Source organism: Agelaius tricolor, unplaced genomic scaffold, assembly GCF_023055355.1.
Source record: "Agelaius tricolor isolate 1412-34295 unplaced genomic scaffold, bAgeTri1.0.p SCAF_3, whole genome shotgun sequence".
NCBI lineage: Eukaryota > Metazoa > Chordata > Aves > Passeriformes > Icteridae > Agelaius > Agelaius tricolor.
The window spans coordinates 6889156-6910041 of NW_027269263.1; the positions used below are offsets into that span (position 1 = coordinate 6889156).

At 45.4% G+C, this 20886-nt stretch overlaps 1 long non-coding RNA gene across 1 annotated transcript; it reads left to right on the forward strand.

Moving 5' to 3' along the window:
- Positions 1 to 1658: 1658 nt before the first annotated feature.
- Positions 1659 to 18303, forward strand: LOC139587775 (uncharacterized). Its single transcript, XR_011678486.1, has 6 exons — positions 1659 to 1790; positions 5348 to 5438; positions 6147 to 6217; positions 6810 to 6861; positions 14661 to 14802; positions 17420 to 18303. It is a non-coding gene; the product is annotated as an uncharacterized lncRNA (long non-coding RNA).
- The last annotated feature ends 2583 nt before the right edge of the window (positions 18304 to 20886 follow it).

A 20886-nucleotide genomic window follows, 5' to 3' on the forward strand; every position in this document is an offset into this window, starting at 1 on the left:
TGGTGTCAGCTCATGAAATCCCTGCAGGGCACTGCTGTGGTGTCTGTGTCCTCTTGGCTTTTCCTTTCCCTCTCCCTGGACATTTGCAGATCACACAGGCTTGGCATGACCATGGCTTTCCTTGTTCCAGGTTTTTATTTAGGGAGAGATTTCCCAAAGTGGCCCAACCCCTGCCTTTGTCCCCTCTTTGGGTGACATGTACTCTTTATAATGGGAGGATGGTGGCCCCACCATTGAGGTCTTGCCTCCAGCATCACCATGGCCCCACATCAGCCCCCCCATTCCCTCTCATTTCCCACTGAATCATTTCATACAATTCAGTGGGGATTGGGATGAAGGTGCTCATTGTCTCTGAAAAGAGGGCATGTTGTAAGCAGAGAGAGGGAGAGAAAACCACCAGCACTGACCTCCTTACCCTGCTAAGCCATGGCACCATCAAATAATGAGCAGGGAAGCGCCCATTAAACGCTTGGGATCATGCAGGGATTTGTGTGGTTGGTGCAGGAAGTGAAAGGCAGAAGAGCAGGAGACCTGGCTGGCGTGAGGTGAGCACAGAACAAAAAGGAAACCCAGCCCTCCCTGATTTTTCCCTAGAAATGCACCCATGGGTGAAAAGCAGTCATGCCCATGGCACAGCTTCATGCTGAGGGTGAATTCCTTTATCCCCCTGCAAGGTGAGTTCTCTGCAGTCACAGTGTGCTTGAGCACACTTGGTATTTCCAAACCAAGCCCTTCATGTGAGACTCTGAAATCCTCCACTGAACACACAGGAGATAGGATCCCCTTTCTTCTTACAGCCTAAGACTAGATAGGGCATGGTGGAAGGAGAGGTAATTCAACACCCCAATTCAACAATTTTTTTATAATTATAAGGTGTCCAAAGGCTGTTTCTAAAATTCATATTTCCACATCCCTGCAGGTGAGCCTTTGCCAGCCCTGGCTCCTCTGTGACCTGCTGGTTCAGCTGTGCCTGGGGTGCCTGGAGTCCCTCCCTGTGCCCTGCATGCACTGAGGGCTTCTCCCCAAGCTCTGGGTCAGAGCCCTCTCCACTCCTGGGTAACTGCTCCAGGACAGGCTGGAGCCTCAGATGCTTTGGTAAAAGAAGGAAGACAGTATCAAAGTCTGGAAAGAAAGCTAATTTTCCATTAAGAGCCATCTAGAGTCTAGAATTGTACTTAGTGTCTCATTAAATGACACTACTGTGTACTGCTCTAGCACAGAGCTGCCTAGAAATAGCTTCAAAGGAAGAAAGGGAGAATGAATTACAGAGCCCAAGGTACAGATGTCCAGCCAGCAGAAATCATCCTTCTGACATGGGAGCTCATTGAATTGAGCACTTTTACAGCTGCTGATCTTCTGACCATCCAAATTGATTTGCACAGAATTAAATAATTACCATAAATTAGAACACCTAAACAGATATTGGGCTATGCTTTACTTACTGTTAGAAATCTGTGGTGAGCTAGAACAAGACCCAGCCACCTGAAATTGGTACCACAGCTGTGGTTGCCAGTGGAGGAAGCTACTGTGGGCTGTATTCCCTCAGTTCTGAAGAAAAGGGACCAGATTTGACAACTGCAGTGCTGGAGGTGGAGATCTGTAGGTGCCAAATGAGCACATTCTTCATCCTGGCACAAAAGGCAAAGCCTTGGGCACATCTGCTGCTGCAGCAGCAAGGACAAGGCTGGGTCTGGTGTGTGCTATGGAAAAGGCTTTTGCTAAATGCAGGGAAAGCAGGGAGAAGGAATCTGTTAGCTCCTGGAGGATGAGTTTGCACGACAGAGGAAGAGGTGAGTAAAGAAAGAATGGGTTTGGAGGAAGGAAAATGCTTTTGGTGTTGACTGTATTAATCCTGATTTGTCAATAACAAGCTTATGAAGGGTAAACAGAGACAGGGGGCTGGCACTAAGAGATGGAGATGGGATGGGGAGGCCTGGGCATCTGTGGCCCATCAGCTCCAGGGGTGCAGCTAAAGCTGGGAGAGGATGATCCTGAAGGACAGTGATGCCCCAGGGCAGGGCTGTGCTCCTCCAGCTCCCCTCTCTACCCTTGTGTCATCTCCTCCAGCCCAGGGAATCACTCCTGGCACCCCCTCAGCAGCATTTGGCTTGGTTTCCACCACCTCTGCTGTGGCCCATCCCACCATCTGGGATGGAGGGGTTTTCCCAGCAGGTTTGAGGCTTTTCAGGGCACTCAGCTTCCACATGGTGGTTCAGGTCCCAGAACTGTCTCATTACTGGGGGGGGGTGTCAGGAGCACAGATCCCTTTGAGGGTGCTGGATCTCCCCATTTGGATGTGCTGTGGATGAAAGGGAACAGTCTAGAGCAGCCTGACTGATTTGTTCAAAACCTCTCCCAATCTGAAATTGAATTAGCAGGAGATCTGTGCTTTGTTTTGGTTCTTAAGTAGAAGCAGCTGGGTTGAACGGGTGGGGAGGGGGAATAAAAAGAAGCCTCTAAATCAGCCTTGCTTTTGGGCAACTGCTCAGAGATCTCCTCCCAGGGCTGGGTCCCTGCTTCCCATACTCATCTAGTACCATGTCTTCCCAGGGTTTTTCTTTTTCACTTTGGCAGTATGGGTCATGGAGAGAGCAGGAGTTACAACACGCTGCAATATGTAGGTCAGGAAAGCTGTACCAAGAAAAGAAAGGGGAAAAAAAAAATTTACAACTGCTTCCAGCAGGAAAAGGCCACACTGGGATTTGGGCTTTTGAATGGGATATCCTCTCCTGATCCAAGTGCCCCAGCTGAAAATGCCCAGCAGTCTGTGGCCAAGAATAACAGGAAGATCAGAGAAGGGGGAGGGGGGAAAAAGGCAAAGGCAGGGGGTCTGACCAGCTCATATGACCCTCCATTAGAGACTTATAAAAAGGGCTGGTACGAGCTCATTTTTCATGAGTTTTAATCCCTCCTGCTTATGATGCTGAGCCAAGGGTTTTTTCTGGAGAATCTGAGTCACAAGGCTTGCAGCTGGAAAGAGAGGATTGATAGCAGAGGCTCAGCAGGCACAACCACGTCTGGAGAGCTGGGAGGGGAGCAGCAGAGCCACCAGTTTTTAACACCACCACAGATGTCTTTGAAGGAACGGGGCAAAAGTGGGATGAACACACCAAAAATTTTAGGAAGGCAGTGGTAGTCCTTATGTCACTGTTCCTGTTGCTCTCAGGAGCTTCTGGAGCAGAGGATTTTTACCAAGAGGGTTGTGCATGTGTGTGTGCATGCAGGGGAAGCTGGTGCTGTGATTTCACAGTAGGCTTAGCCAGAGGCATGCTTGGGAGCAAGGAGATCTCTCATGAAGACTGGTGTCTCAGCTTGTGTTTGTCTGTCTTTGGCTTCATTTAGAAATTGATGTGAAAGTTTTTGGTTCATTTTTTCATAGAAAGAAGGTTTTTTTGCTGGAGCTTGACTGACTCTGGAGTCCTGTCCCCTGTGCTGCCAAGTCTGATATGTGAGCAGGAGAAGGGAGGAGCAAGGAGAGATGCTTTTGTCCTGGCTCAGCCTCAGCACATTCCCTCACGGTATGGGCTGGGCTTCCTTTAGGCAGGAGAGCATTAAAGCTGTTTGGAATAAAACACAAGGCCCTTTCCCTGTCCCAGCTGGGGATCTGTGTCTTTCAGTCAGTGTTTCACTATCCTGTTCCATAGCAGATGCTGATGAGGGACACGAGGTGCCTTATGTCCTGTTACACCTCTCTGCCTGCTCTTGCTGCCTGACAGGCCCAGTCCTTATTTTCTGCTATCCTTTTCCCAAGATAGGTGACAAACAAAGGTCATCATAATAGCTGAGTCTTGTTAACCCCAACAGGAGTGTCTTGGATTGAATGACTTTACTATGGCAGTGGGAAGAGCATCCTCCTGGGTGTTAATCAGAACATGTCTCTCCTCAATCCTCACTGCAGACTGATGTGTGCAGCTGGTGCTTTCTAATTCATTTTTCATTGTGAAATCTGATGAGGGGTATCTGCCAAAGGGCATTTACACACTGGCAGGGCCCTTTCTAGAGCCCTGTGTGTGGTGAGCATTGCTTACAGTGAATGAGTCCCTGACAGGAGGGGCACATGATGGCATTACTTCCCTGGCCATGGTGGCATTACTGTCACCTGAGCAAAGCAATGTGCCCAGACAAAAACACTGCAGCTCTCTTCAGACAGTCTCTGCTTGAACCACTCTTTTCTGCCCCTTAAAGGAATTCCAGTTCATATGGAAGAAGGAATTTCATTGTCTGTGCCACCAGAGCTGGCTGAACAAGGCAAACCCCAGGCTGCAGCCTGCCTTCATTTCACTGCAGGACCTGGGGATGCCTGTGGGGGTTTCTTTCACCCTCCTATCCAGGCAAATCTGGGAGGGGGCTGCTGCCTCCTCTGGCAGATCTAGGAGCTCCAGACCCCTGGAGGAGCAGGGCTGGGGCACACCAAGGGTCTGTGCTGCAGTGCAGGCACAGTCAGAATGCTGGACTATGCACAGCAGTCTCTTGGCTCTTCCCATGGGCCTGCACCCTACTCAGCTCCTTCCCATGGCATTCCATCACAGCTGACCTCCCCCAAGCATCCCCAGCCCTACAACTCAACTGTGCTGCTCTTCTCATCCCAGACCTTCCTCCCCATCCACACCATACCATCACCATCACCTGAGCTTCCCCTGTGACACTCCTGGCTCTGCCCTTTAGTCTCTGCCCTCCCTTCTGAACCTGGCAGCTTCCCTCTCCTTCCTACTTAATTCTGCCAGTCTTAGAGATTTCAAACTGCTCAGTTATATCCCAGTGAGCATCCTGAACCAGCACCTGGTTCCCTTGCCCCTGGTTCGAGGCCAGCTGTGGCTGTAGAGCTTATTGAGAGATGTTTTGAGCTATTTGCCCAAAAAGGCTGAAAATTTTAGGAAAACATGGTAATTGCATGGAAACACCATGGTACAAACTTTCCTATAGCATTTATAAAGCAGCTTTAAAAGAATCCCCACCATTACTCTTGAGCAGCTGTTGCTGTAAAATTTCAGGATCTGAGCCATGACCTGCTTGATAATTTATGTTTACTACAAGCCTGTCAAACTACAAATTTTTCTGTTATTTAAAAAAAATCCTCCTTTGCTGACCCATCCCTTCTCTGTCCTGTATTGAGAACATTCTGCATTAGGGGCTGACTGGAGCTCAGTTTCCATGAGCACACCTGTGACCTCAGGAATCACCAGTTTATCAGTGTGAAAGGCTGAATGTCTCTGGGTTTAAAAGCAGATTCATCTGGCAGACTTTAGGTCTACTGTTTTACCCCAGGTGCTGAGTTAACTGTAAAAGTGGTAGCTCTTTTCCAAATTCAGATTTGGTCAGAGTTCTGAACAAGTGTCTGCATCTGCAGGTGGTACCATTGCTGTACATCTAGCTGGACTCTTCAGGTGATGAAATAAAGTCAGAAAAAAAAGGTTTAAAGTTACTCCTGCCATCCACAGGTAAGGTGTTAAGTCATGTCTACTCCTGCTCCTTGGGAGGTGTTTATTAGGGGGCAGAAGATGTCAAATGAGGAGAAAGTTTCCCTAGAGTTTGTAACCATCACCAAAAGGTCAGGGGCAACCAAAAGGACAGCCAGAGATTGATGCTGCAGCCATGAGCTGCTCTGGCCAGGCCATGGGAGAGTCAAGAGGGAGCCCACTTCTCTCTGGATTTTTTTTTTCTTTTTTTTTTTTGTCTCTTACTACAGAAGAAAGCTCAAAATAACACTGCTTCTTCCTCAAAGCAGCAGCCCCCACGTTCCTTCTCTGCCCAGCTGGGCATGCCCTTCCTCTTAAAGCTCCTACTGCAAATGTCTGTCAGACCTGGAATCTCAACTCATTTATAAGTGACTCACCCAGGAATTGCTCCATGCTAGGAATATCCTGATCTTTTGTTCCAACTATTTGATCTGCCCATGCCCTTCCCTTCCTGGCTTTCTCACCCCAGGTTGCCTCTGTCCTACAAAAGTAAAAAATTACACCCTCGACAAGGGTAAAAATGATGCACTAATTTCAGGCTTCTCATCCTGCAGTGAGCCCAAGGTTCTCTCTGTAGAGTAAGTCTCTGCAAACACTCCTGGTTCTGACAACAGCAGGACAAAAGAATTCAAATTCCCTTGTCATCAGCTCTCAAACCAGGTATTTCTTTCTTTCCCTCTGTTTTCCCAGCTCTGAAAGGAGTGAACTTGCTAAGAAGATACAGACCCTGCTGCCTGCAGTGGAACGGGGCTGCAAGTTAGGTAAGAATGGCCTGAAGCAACCTGCACGACTTCAGCTTGCATTTCTACCCAGGGAGGTGGGGTAAAGTCTCCTTTCATGTTACTGTGGTGAGATTAGAGGAGATGCAAGGTGTTAATTAACAGCCACTTTAGATAATTTTGACGTTTTTACTTTACAAGGCAATGATATTGAGGCTCCTGGGTCCAATACTTCTCATTAGTATGAAAATCAGATGAAAATGGACATCTATTTTTTCTCTGCTGGCAGATGGAATAACAGGCTGGGAGTGTAGCTGACAGGATGATGCATAAATGCCATACAAAACAAATTTTGTTTGTAAGTGGGTTCAGGCTGTTACATGCAGGAGATTTTTCAGAACTGTCCTAAAACAGATTGCCCCAGTTTCACTGAGAGTGGCATGGCAAAGCAGCTTGGAGGAAAGTCTGGTCCATCCATGTTATGTGTAAATGCAGTAATTGGCAGCTTGTTTGGGAGTTGAAGGCAATTCTTGGTAGCCATGAAGGGAGTGGTTATGTAGTATTTCTTATTTTCAAAACAATTACTCATCCTCTCTGCACACACAATTTGTAAAGTGTGTTGTATTGTTTACAGCTCATCACTCAAAAGGGAGCAGCTCCCCGAGGGATGGAAGCAGAGGGGGAAGGTAAGAGGAGAACACTGTAAATAACTGGGTATTTTCTCATTCCCAGTGTCTGGAAGGCTAATCCTGAGCTACCTGGGGTAGGGATCCCATGATGTAAGGGGGATTTTTGCTGCAGCAAAGAAAACAGAGTTCAGATCTTTCCTTTAGTGTAAATAAATATGTGGGGGAACTTCCAGAATCAGCAGAAGCAGCGGGCATTGTGGAGCTGAGCAATTTTGTCTGTTAGGAAGATAATATCTAAATGGTCTAATTATAGCTCCAGTTCAGCACACTCGGGGAATCCCCACCATTACTCTTGAGCAGCTGCTGCTGTAAAGTTTCAGGATCTGAGCCATGACCTGCTTGATAATTTATGTTTACTACAAGCCTGTCAAACTACAAATTTTTCTGTTATTGAAAAAAAATCCTCCTTTGCTGACCCATCCTTTCTCTGTCCTGTATTGAGAACATTCTGCATTAGGAGCTGACTGGAGCTCAGTTTCCATGAGCACACCTGTGGCCTCGGGAATCACAAAAAGATCACAGAAATACTGATGATGCTGTGCCTCCACTCGACACACACAGAAAGCCTTGAGAGCTCCCCAGGGCACTCAGACCTTTGGGCCACGTGGATGGCAACACATTCAATGCCTCCACTGAGCTTTTCTTGCCTTCCTCAACTCCTCTCCCAAGGGTGGTGATGCCTGAGAGCTTCCAAAGTGAAGTGAGCCTTCAAATTATTGGGCTCAGTTGATGGAGGACCCCCTGCCCTTAATTCACTGCCAATATTCTTCTCTCCCTCTCTCCCCTGTAGCAAGGTGCCAAAGCAGGGCAAGCCATGGGACCAAAGTGCTCTGGGCTGGCTTGTGGGTTATGGGGCTGCTGAAGCACCAGTTTGTCCAAGAGGTGATTCCAGAGTCCCACTTTTGCACCAAGGTGCAGCTTCCACCACAAAAGGAAGTCTCCCACTGACAGATCCTGGCCTCATGGAGAGTAGGGGCTTAACTGAGGGACTGACCACCCCTTTCTGAGCCCCCCCACCTCAGCTCATTAATGTTTCTTCCAGAAATCCCTTGCATGGCACCTGCCTTATACCTCCTATTTCATGATCCTCTCAGGCCACTGTGGATCCCATGGGAATAGCAATCCCAGTACTATTAATAAATGCAAATCCCAGAAGAACCTCTTGGCAAGGCACAAGTTCTCAGACCAGCCATCTCTGTTCAGGCCTCAGTGACACACAGCATTGTACTTTGCCCCTGTTATCACCTACTTGTTGTAGAACAGGAGATTAAAACTTGAATGAGATGCAGGGAGATAACAGGGCTGGGATACAGTTCAGTAGGAACTGGTTGATATGGAGTCACTATCCATGCTGGGAATTTCCACTGGCAGAGTCACTGAGGTCCTGTTGCTTGAAGGGTTACAGGACAGGGGCCTCTCTGCTTGTCTGCCTTCCAAAGTTGCCCTAATGCAGCTGCAGTGGACAGGAGAGGCACAAATCTCTTGTGTAGGCAAGAGGGAGGAAGGCACGGTTACAAGAGCATTGGATCTGGAGAGTTACTGGGCGATCCTGGACAAGTCACTTGGACATCTGAGTCTCTGTTCCCCGCGAGTTAATGGGTAAACAGGACTGCCCTGCCTCACAGGAGTGTTTTCAGGATAAATATAGCAGAAATGTGTGGGTGACACAGCATATTTATCCTGATAACATCATTAGAAAGGCCTAAAATCCACACAAACCCTGAGTGCATCACAGAGTTTAACAGCTTCCTTGTACAAATTCCAAATGCCCTACCGAACATCACTTACTTAAACCCCTTCAATATGTCCCTTTGGTGTTTAGATTTTGGTGGTTTTTGGTTTTGTTTGGTTTTTTTTTTTTGTTTTTGTTTTTTTTTTTTTTTTTTTTTGTTGCCATTGTTGTTGTTATTGTTGGTTGTTGGGGTATTTTTTGCTTACACAGTTGAGGAGAGCCAAAGCAGCCCAGTTAGAAGCTGAGGGTGCACTTGCAGTGTGCCATGGATGGAAATATTGAAGAGCACCTACTGTATTTGGGTTACCCCCAGACAAAGGTGGGAATGATGAATCTGACTCCATGTTCTCAGAAGGCTGATTTATTATTTTAAGATACTGTATTATATTAAAGAATGCTATACTAAACTATACTAAAGAATACAGAAAAGATACTTACAGAATGCTAAAAAGATAATATTGAAAACTTGTTACTCTCTTCAGAGCCCTGACACAACTTGGCACTGATTGGTTTCTGCTGTGAGTTGCTTGACTCAATGGCCAATGGAACAATCACCTGTGGGTAAACAATCTCCAAACACATTCCAGAGCAGCAAAACACAGGAGAAGCAAATCAGATAATTATTGTTTTCATTTTTCTTTTGGCTTCTCAGCTTCCCAGGAGAAAAATCCTGGGCGAAGGGATTTTTCCAGAAAATGTGAATGCCACAATCACTGGTCTTGAGCCAGAACCCTGAGAGGCACCACATGCCACCAGTGTCCACCTGGACATAGAGCCCTTGACCACAGCTCCCTGGCTGTGTCCATCCAGCCAATTCCTTCTCCACTGAATGCCCCACCCTTCAAATCCATGTCTCTCTCCAGTCTGGAGATCCAGGATGTCATGTGGGACTGTGTCACAGGCCTTACTAGGCCTTAGGAGAAGTCCACATGGATGACACCAGCTGGACTTTCCCTGTTGAGCAGAGCAGTCACTCTGTCACAGAGGGCCACCAGCCTGGTCAGGCACAGCTTGTCCTTAATGTGGTTCTGCCCCATGACCTGGCCAGGCACAGAGGCCAGGCTCTGTAGCTCCCCAGGTCTTCCTTTTTGCCCTTCCTGAAAATAGGAGTGATGTTTCCCTTTTTCCATTCATAGAATCAACAGAATATGTCAAGGGTTGACATACCCTAACCCTAACCCACAAGGATCATGGAGTCCAACCCTTGGCCCTGCACAGGACACACCAACAATCCCACCCTGTGCATCCCTGAGAGCATTGTCCAAACTCTTGTTGATGCTGTGACCATTCCCTGGGGAGCCTGTTCAGTGCCCCACCAGCCTAAGGGGAAAGAACTCCATTCACCAGGCACTTTGCCTGACTGCCATGCCTTTTCAAGTGTGATGGGAGAGGGACTTGGATCCAGTATCAGCCAGCTCCCTGGGATGCATGGCATCAGGCCCCAGAGATTTGTGCCTGTCCAATTTCATCAGAGGGCCCTGAGCCTGCCCTTTGCTTACAGTGGAAGATCCCCTGCTCCCAGCTGATGATATCAGAGCAGGGTCAGCTCAGGCAGGTTGTGCAGAGCCTCATCCCATTGGGCTTGAATATCTCAAAAGGATATCTCAAAAGCCTTCTGACTTTTGGAGAGGAAAGTATAAACTTTAACTCTGGAGCAAAACTAAATCAGATCACCTGAGCTACTTATGCAGTGAAGCCCCGTCTTTTAAATTTACATTCAGCACAAGATCACAGTGGGCAAAATAGTTTTGATATCTGACAGAAGACTACTGAATGAGTGTAGTTTGTTAACTGACTAGGTAGGGTGACAATCCACAGAGAGGAAAAATAAATTGTAACTTCATCCTAGACTCAGAGAGGTAGGGATATTGAGGTGAGCAGCCTTGTTTTCTCTGTGGATACCACCTGGGCAAAGCAGAGCTGACCCTGATGCTTCTCCTCACTGGCAGCTCTCTTCAGGGTTGTAGTTACACAACATGTCACAAGGAGAAGAAAAACAAAGTCTTTTTTTATCTCCTCACCCATCTGTACTTCCTCTTTCTAAACCAGTACTGCAAACAAAATTATCAGAAACATCACGTTAGCAGTATTTTTAGTAAACAGCAAGAGACTCATGTGAACTTGTTCCTCCTTGTCCTTGTCCCCTGTACAGACAACAGACTGGAGAGTTTTCAGGGCAGAATCTTTTGAGGTTCTTCTATTTCTGCCTTCCAGGCAAAAAAGCTGGACTGTACCAGCAGGCCTAGAGCTGACTGGAGAGGCAAGTGCTCTTCAGTTTTGAAGAATAATTCCCCCTTGAATGGTAATGCCAGGTTAGGATTCCTGGAGTTCCAGGGATTGCCTTGCTGTTGGATCATGAATGGCTCTGTACACAATAGCTGGCAAAGGAAGATGATGGAAATCCACAGGGGAATACAGGAAAAGAAAATAGAAAGTATGTTTATTAATTAGGAATGTTCCCAAGGGTTTCCAAATTGTCCTAAAATAGGCACACACATTCCTAAGGACAGTGCAAATGTGGGTGGCAAGATCCTCCTGCTACTGTTTGGGGGAGAAATGGGGAGGGAGGTGGAAAATAAACTGGAAAAGGTGTTTTCATTTGGTTCCCTGGCTTGGCTGAAGCAAGGCCACCTCTATTGACATTTAACCTGCACTGTTCCAAGAGAATTTCTGCCAAGAGTTGTGTCCTAAGACTGGTTTGCACTTTGCCACTGGTCTGACACTCAGCCCCACAGAAGGGAAGAGTTGACTGAGCCAATTCCTGCCTAGGGCTTCAGGAGCACAGACTGCATTGCTCCCTGTAACCTCTCTCCTCTGCTCCATGAAATCCCTTTCTTTCACACTTTGAGCTGCCACATCCCCAGCACCTCTGGTTTTATAATGGCACCTGTGCACCCAGCCATAAAGTTCCTGGTGTGGAGGGTGGCTGCTTGTCCCCACCTCACCTTTATGATGGAAAATTTTATCTTGGTCATCTTCATTTTCCCCCTAGTCTTTTCCTTCCTCTTCCTCACAGTTTGGATTGACTTGCTTTAATAAAGAAATGTAGGCCTTGGGCTGGAGGAATTTATTCAGAGAGGTTGAAGGAGAACATTGGCTTGCAGCTCCTTCTAATCTACTGTTCTCTATCCATCTCCCTTTGAAATTCCTTGATTTTAATGTGAGCCAGGCTACTGCTTAAAAAGCCCCATTATTTCCTCTCCCTTTTGCTCACAGATTTTAAGGTGCATCTTCCTATATTTCACCAGAGAAATTCCATGTATCTCTATAGAGCCTGTTGGTTTTATTTTGTAGAGGTAGCAGGTATTCATAAATAATGAACATAGTCTGGGCTAAGCTAATTTACTTTTGTTTGCTCTAATTTTTGTGACTCGTGTTCCCTTGTTGAATTGTTTTGAATTAAGCAAAACAAATGAAAAAGTAATTACTGAGCATTTCCCCACATTTCCCAAGCTTCCTTTTTGAGTCATTGTTTGTGTGCCCTCCCTGGGAACTTAGCTCTGGACTCTTCTGCTTTCTTGCTGACATGGTCTGAAATATTTTGAAATCTGCATAATTTAACCTACACACTTTTCCACCCTGGCCTTGCATTTAGTATCATACTGACTTTAAAAAGATGCTATTGCTTTTTACCACTGCCTTTTTTTTTTTTTACCCTGCAGTTTATCAATAAACTGATTTTCCAAGCCTTTAATGACTTCATGAGTATAGGGGGAGGGATTGATGGGGGTGATTTAATTTAATACAGATTTGTGTTCTGTTTGGCTTTTATCAGCCTTGCTCTGAAACAATACAGATAAAATATCTTACAATATATGGGTTTTCTTTCATTAGTCATGTCTTACTTTCGTAGAAAAATGGATCTTGTACCAAGTAATTCATATTTATGTGCACTGTAAAAATTACTGAGTAGTCACTCTACACACAAATAAAGCATGTGCCTGTGACACAAATTAAAACCACCCCCAAACCCTTCATGTCCTATCTCAGCATCTCTCTTTGGCACGCTTAGCCATGGAAAGTCTTTTTAAGCTTATTGGATATGCCATGTGTCTGGTAATTCTGGTTTCTCTATATAAGCCTGGCTATCTGCATGTGGCCAGAGATATCCCCCAGCCACAACACTCCAGAGCAGGGGAAGGGAAAACAGCTCCCTTTTTCCAGTGGAGGCACTGGGGCTGGGTATGTTCTTAAGGATACTGCAGCAGCTGAGTGCTGCTCAGCAAGGACCCCAACAGGAGCTGGTCAGCCTGATTTCTGTGGATTTTCCATTTGACCTAAAGAGACAACAAGAGGTGCACATTGCAAAAAAATTACTTGTAATAAGAATAATTTCAGTAAACTGGTGACTGCAGTAGGGTGGGTAATAGGATAAAGGTGGAAATGTAGAGTTTGTAGCCATGGCCATTTGTTCCTGAGAGCTTCTGTTGGAGAGAAAGGTCCAGGAGCAGGCAGTTGCCTTTAGCTTTGGTCAGAAGTGGCTCATTCTAGCTGTGAGGAGCATAGTGTGTGTGAAATGTGAGGAAAGGAGGAATGTGAGCCCAAGGCTCTGTCTGTGCCTGATAGTTATCCCCCCTGTGACCCCTGGGCTGGGCATGCTGCCTCCCTGCCTCTGCCTTGGTACCTGGATGAAAGGCACCCTTGAGGCTGCAGCTCTCTCTGTGCTCTGCTGCCAGAAGGAGAGGGAGCTGGGCAGGAGCTCTGAGCAGCTCAGTGGGAACAGGCAGTGTGGATACATTATTAGTGTCACTGTGCATAAACACTGGGTGATGCATATGGGAAAGGGCCTCCCATGGAAAACAACGAGCTAAGTGCTCACCACTGTCAGGGAGGAACAGTTGTGGGATGTAGTGCAGGAACAGGGGTCAGCAGGGGCCAAAGACCTCGACTCATTTCACAAATGAAACCTTGTCAGAAATCAGAAATGTTCACCCTGCCCCTGTACAAATCTGTGGGGTGCCCACATCCACGAGCAGTTCTGCTCTTCTCAGCTTGGAAAAGGCATGTGGAAATGGAAAACAGTCAGAGAAGGGTGACAAATGTGGTCCAAAGTATGGGATGGCTTGCCACTATGCAAGCATTAATTGAGCTTGTTCTTTGAACCTTCCCATATTCTACAGCCTGGAGAGGATTGACTGAGGACATCTATGATAAATGCCAATAAATCATGAATGTCTTGGAGGGGAAGATTGGCCACTGTCTCTTGCTGGACATAGCAAAAAGCTGACAAGGGGACAGGTCAGAATAAACAAGGGTGAGAAGCTTTTTCCATCAGGTGTATTATCCCAGTTCCCAAATGTACATGTTTCCAGTGGAATTCCCTCTGATAATCACCAGAATTTATCTGAGGTGCTGTTGGGCTTTTTTTGTTTGTTGTTGTTTTTTTGTTTTTGTTTTTGTTTTTGTTTTTTTTTTTTTAAAAACCAACAAAAAAAGCTACAACATAGAGTAAAATATGGCATGGAAAGTGATCTCTCAGGTCCAAGTGGCTCATCTTCCCTTAGAAAACTTTTCTGCTCTTAGATTTATAGTCAACAAACATATTTGGTCAATTTGCATGAGTTCAGACCCAAATGAGTTCAGACTCATCCTTTCCAAATGAGGGCTTTCCATCTGCATATCCTGGCATATTCTATTGGAAAAGACAGTCTAGTGGTCCTGTAGCAACAGCCTGGTTCCCTCAGAGAATCTTTCTGATGCTCCTCACTCAGATACCCCCAACTCCTAAAGGTGGAGATGGAAAAGGTCCAATAGTTAAGCCTTCCCGAGGTGGGATGTCCAAAAAATTGCTGCAGCTATTCTGTAATGACACCAATGGCTCAGTCCCAGCTCCTGCCCACGGTCAATAATTCTCATTTGCTTTTTAAATCTTTCTGAAGGCGCTGTTAAGCCCATGCATCCTTCTAACACAATACATCTACTTTCCTACAGTGGAAAGCTGGGCATATCCACAATTGCTTTTCTTGAGACAGTATTAAAGGCTCTCATTCTGGGCACAGGTGTGGATCCACTCTACAGTCTTGTCACAAACCAGGAGCAGAAATTGTCTTTTCTTCCTTTGCAGGAACTCTAACCTACGTGAAAGTGCTGAATACTTACAAGCAGGGAAAGCCTGTGAGCTTGGTCCAACACCCTGAACCCCTGGCAAAGCTTTCATTTTTATAATGTGGCTTGGAAGATAAATCACTCTAACAGGAGGTCTGAAGGTAAATTAAAACAGGGGTGTTAATTTGGGCTGGGTGTGACTCTTTTGAAATGGATGAAACTGCCCTTCCTTTCAGTGAGTCTGGATTTGCTGCCTGTCCCCACCCCATACCTGTGGAGGAGCTCAGGTGGGAGCCTGGGTGTGTGTCCTCAGCTCTCAGTCCTGCCTTTACCCCTTCTTTTTACCAAATCAAAAACAAGCCCAGAGGAATTTCAACCTGCTGGTTTTGTTCTGTTAACAAACACCAACCACAAACCTGTTTTTCTTGCTTCCTTGATGGAGAGGGAATGACAGTACATGGAGAGAGAACTGATGTTTGTGCTTGTGGAGGTCAGGAAGGCTGGAAGGGTTAAACAGGCCTGGGTTTGAAAGCAGTGGAGAAAAAGAGCATGACAGCAAAAATTATTAAAAAATAAAGCCAAAACATGAAAACCAAAGACAGACGTGGGCAAAAGCTTTTTATGGGAAGAGTCATATACACATATGGGATAAATTACAGAGAAAGGGCATGGAAAAATCCCCCATAATAAATGTATATTTAAAAGCAAAAGAGCAAGGGGGAGAGAAGAAGAGACATGGGATGTTGCTAAAGAAACATGATGAGAAAAACAGTGGAGGAGCCAGCAGGAAATGGCAGTGGAAGAGCTGCCAGCAAAGGACTGGTGGGGCCAGAAATGCTCTGGTGTGTCCAAGGCCTTTGTAGCACCTTTCCTGCTTGACTTCATATGGATACACATGGAAAAGAGAAGCAAAACACCTGATCCTTCCTTGGGGGAGCTCCTGTGGACTGCAGGGGAGGAGGGAGAAGCAAGAGGAAGGGAGCACAGTACTGATTGCAAAACACTCCCCTTGGCTGCCACCCAAGAATTCCTATGGGAACCTAAGGTGCTTTTGGCATGTGTGGTGCTAAAACAAACCTTATCTATGCCACAGAAAATTAGATCTGCACTGATTATCAGCACGCACTGATGAGAGCAGCTGCACCCTTGACTGCTCTGGTTCCTACCTGCTCTGCTCCCCAGGTTTATCCCTGCTTCCAGCCAGGTCTCATCGTGGCTGCAGCAACGCTGCTGAGCTTAGCTTGTCCTTGCCTCCACTTGCAGCTAATTCACATTCAGCCCTGTTCAGCCGCTCCTGTTGCTGACACCTGTTGTCAGCAGTCGGTAATTTCTTTTTTTAGGACAAGCCTTCATTGCCCTGGAGCTCAGAAAGGGCCTTAAATTAGACTTAATTCTATTCAGATGTAGTTAGCAGTATTTAATTAGCACAGTCCCAAAGCAAAAGTCAGTCTATTCCTTGGATCACTGGAGTATATTCTGGATACTTTCCATACTGCTGCAGGAGTCTGACTTTTTTTTTTTAATTTATTTTTTAAAATTTTCTATCTTAAGCCCAAGAAATGTGCTGGGGCTTTTCAAGCACTTCCAGAATGGGGGCCACATCTTAATAGACAGATTCCTTTGCAGATGGCTTCCTGCTCGTTTGCAATTGCAAAACTCCACTGAGGCAATTACCATGATTGCAGACATGGGAATGTGACATTAGGAAAGCATTTAATGTATTCTCAGCATCTGTTAGAGTGCTGCTGCAAATGGAAACCTCGGGGAGATGCCAGAACTATGGGCAAGACTCATTTAAGTTGGGCTGACTGGAAGCTCACATCCAGTCTGAACTCAACGTGCAGGTACCCTCCAAAGCCCACAGACAGACACAGGCACATCCAGAGGGGGATTCACCCATCCCAGCTTGTGTCCCAGAGAAGAAGGATGACTTGTCTTCTCATGGTGCTCCATTGGGTGGGAAAATGAGCAGTTCAGGTGAGGAATCCCAATTTTCTGCAGATGAAATGAGGTGACTCGAGCCCTGTGCTCTGTAATAGCTGGGATTTTCATATTCCACTGCAAACTGCCCCAGAAAGGATGAGCCAATGCTATTTCACCTCCATGGACTTGAAAGCTGACAAACTAGGAGATCTGCTTGCCAGAAGAGCTCAGTTTCCCAGAATGTGATGCAGGAGCTGGCAAGAAGATACTCTGTAGGAATAAGGAGAAAGGGGGATGTATCAGCAATAATGGAGACAAATCCCAGCTTCAAGATAAAAAGCCTGAGCTGTGTTATCCAAGTAGAGAATGATACTCTGGAAGTATTTCTTTTAACTTTGCTGCTTTTTCATCTATTTTCTCCCTTATTTCTATGGAGGTGCCTAAACCACATGGCTAGAACATTGTGCTACTCGGATCCATTTTTAAATGGATGTTCCTAGAAGACTATTGAACTGCTTATCTTAGAGCCTTTTAGCTCTCCTCTAGTGAAATATTTTCATCTTGCATGACATAAATAAATATCAGAACAAAAGAAATAGAGAGAATTAATAATATATATTCATTTAAAAATAGAAACATATAAATATATATTTATACTAATAATCATATAATAATATAAATAAAATTTAATAACTATGTATTTATAATTATAACTTATAAAATATATATCTATTATATATATAAATATATATATATTATATATATAAAAATATATATCTAAATAGATATATATATGTATCTATTATATATATAAAATATATAAATATAATATATATAAAACCACCTGTGTTTCAGGCCCTGAACTTGAAACAATCCCAAAAGACAAGCAGGAAGCCCTAGGCTGGATGACCTGGGAGAGCTTGTTGGTTGGGATGCCAGTGGGATCTGAGATGGGAGCTGCTGGATGGGCTTTGTGCTGTGGGAGAGGACACAGACGTGATTTGAAGGGATTGATTCCTCATTTCTGGAAAGGAAGAGTTTGAGCATCTCCATGGCTGCAGATCTTGAGAGGAAAGGCTGCTGAAATGGTGCAGACTCACCCAACTGAGATGGGTCTCCCACACAGGCTGGCTTCCACAGTTTAAAGAGATTTCCCTTCCCTCATCCCCTCCTCCTGTGGGGTTTGGGGCTTGTGCAGCAAGAGCTGAGTGTTCCTTGCTGTTCCATGGTTTCCAGAAGAGCCTGCAGCAGCCATGGCTGGTGACTAGAGCAGACTCCTCACACATCCACTCTCATTGTGGGGGGCACTGGGATCCAGTGGGACCTCACAGCTTGTGAAAACATCTCATTTCCTTTGGGGGATGTCCCTCTTATGTTGCATGGAAATACCAGCTGAGGACTGGGAATTCCCTCCATGGCTGAGCACCTGGGGCCAAGATTTAGTGCCTACCATTTACTGACCTGTGGCTCCTACCAACACTGCTGTTGGTTGGTGCTGTGAACCAGACCTGGCAGCTACACTGAATATTAAACAAAGCCCCACCCTTTATTTAACCTGAGGCACCTCCCAGGCCTAGCTAAAACCTTGCCCAAGAGGAGGATCCACTCAACTGAGAGAGAAGGTGAAACCAGGGTGAAAATGTGCAGCTGGAAATGGTGATGGTGGGAAAAAAGTGACTTTAAAGAAGTTTTGTTTTGGTGGGCTTTTTTCAAGAGTCTAGATTTTAAGAAGTTAGCCTGAAGCTTGGACTAAGGTGGTTAGTTTCAAATCAGTTGTTAAGGACAAACACACTGCTTCTTTGAATTGAAAGTATTTTTGAGTGCCCAAAGTACTAAAAGTACTTTTGAGCCTTTGAGTATCTTAATCTGTCTGGGAGAGGGAATCCCATCCCCTACAAACTGATGGGGCCCTGCCACAGAAATCACCCAGCTCACCTTCCCCTTTCTCCAGCCCTCATTCCCTCTGCCAGCACAAACACAAGCTCTGTGCTGACACAGGCTGGGGAAGTAGTCCTGTGGTTACTACTGAGTTTAGCATCTCCTTTCCTTCCTCAGAAAAAGGCCACTTCTTGACCTCCCTTTTCCTCAGTGGTGAAAGTGCAACAGTTTATATTGATTTTGTTGCTGCAAAATCATCTGGATTGTTTCCCTTGCACAACCCTTTTATTTCTGTTCATTTCTTTCCTTACATTTCAGTTTCATTTTAAAGGCTTTGCTTAACTTGATGTAAGAATAAGTGGCAAAGGATGGAAACCTCTTAAATTGGCTTTGTGACATTGTAGTTGTGGAGGGGATGGTGCAGCAAATTGTAATGTTTAACATTACAATTAACCCCTAGCTCAGCTAGAGGTTGCTTTTGGCACTGAAGCCCATCCCTTTGGTGTGTGCCCATCTGCAGGACACCCCACTCCTCCTCCTCCAGGATTTTGGGGAGCTCTCTCAGGCCTTGCGACAACTCGCTTATGCAACACAGGCTGTATCTGCTTGCTGCTGCCAGATTGGGGAAATCTGCAAATAATTGCAAAGTCTGCCAGTTTAATTGGATTGTGGTGTATTTGCACAGATGGGTGAAGTCTTCCAGGCCAGTATTTTCCAGAGTGACTTAGCAGTCTCTCGGCTTTAAGGTTCTCAGTATGAGAGAACATAGAAGCAATGGGTTTCTGTGGATTTTTTAAAGAGGAACAACCCCAAACTGAAGTAATCCAAACCATCAGTCGCCCAGAAATCCCTTGCCATAGAGACCTTGAGATGGGGGATCTTTCACAGTAGCTTGATGTAAGCCAAACTAAATTCATAAAAATAATACAAAACATCTTAACACATCACTTCTTCAGCAGAAAAATCCAGTGTGAATGTGTATGTGTGCAGGCACTTTTACAGGAAATATGATGAATAAATGAATATTTGTAAAACAAAGGGAGGAGGACAAGAAGGATGTTTTATTTCATGTGAGAGTCGGCTCTTGTTGTTGTTGTTATTTTTTTAAATGAGATACAAAATGTTACTGTGGAACATTGTCCCTGTGTGCTCTGGCCCTTTGCCACATTTAGAGTTCAGTCCTTGCTGGGGAAAAGAAAGCCTAGTACTTGACTTTCTGAAAGATAGGCTGTTATCACTTGGTAGAGGTCAAAAAGGAAAAGAATCAAATGATTTATTAATTAAATACAAATTCTGTAAAATTGCTCAGAAGTAACTAGCCCCCAGGTGGGCGCAATATCTGAACGTACAAAAGAAAACCAGTTTATTAGCATTATCATTAGCTTTATCTACCAAGAATTAGCAGGGAGGAAAAGCTGCAGAAGATGCTTCTGTTCTCACCAAGAGATTCCACTAAATCACCCTTACAAAAATCTGCAATTTGGAAGAAGAAACAAATGGCTCTTTTAAAACATTTGTCAGGAACATTCACAGAAGCGGTAGGACCAACTTAAAATCATTTCAATTAAATAGAAACATTTTTCACAGGCAGCAAAATGATGTAGTTACATGATATTGATGTAACTACTTTTGAGAATGTTACCTTGTCTGCACTAATGTAATGAAGTTGAGGTGCCCTAGTGCTAAAGTCACTCTTGAAAACAGGACTTGAGTAGCTTTGAACCTAACCTAACCTCTGAACTTTTGGAAGGTTTTCCCAAATACTTCTCCAGATCAAATGTCCACTAGAGTGAGCACTTATCACTGTTCTGCTGTGTCAATTAGCTTTTGTCTTAAATCTCATGGTCCTGAAGCCATGCTACTGCCAGCATCCTTGAATCTTTCCTTCCATGCAGAATGAGCTTCTGGTTCCTGTGGGTAAGGAGGAAGCCTCAAAAGAGCAGAAGAAATGATAAAGAACCCCAACATATTATCTTTTTGAAAACCCAGCATTATAAAGTCCCTGAAGTGACTTTGCACCTTCAGAGCCATCCCAACCTCCCCCTTCCCACCAGGCACCCTGAGGAGGCTTCTTGCCAACCACCCTCTGGAGCATTACAGAGAGGTTTTCAAAGGTGCTTACACACTTGGATGCCTTGGAGGAGCTGGCCCTGGCTGTGATCAGGTTCTTCAGCCCCCCTTGAAACAACAGGGTGCTGTAGGCTCAAAAAGACACCCACAGGGACAGGTTAATTTTTAGCAGTTTTCATTTGTTTTGAAGGGCAAAGGAGTTCTGAGAAGTTGACCATGGCCTGAGAGTGCTGGAGACCACCAGGAATAGAAGAACTTCTGTAAGGACATTGTTACAGAGATCCAAGGGACAATTTTTGAGTAAGACCATAGCTTTTGCTGCTTTTTTTGATTTCCCACCTGTCTTTTGCAGGCTTGGGGTGGGGAGCAACAGA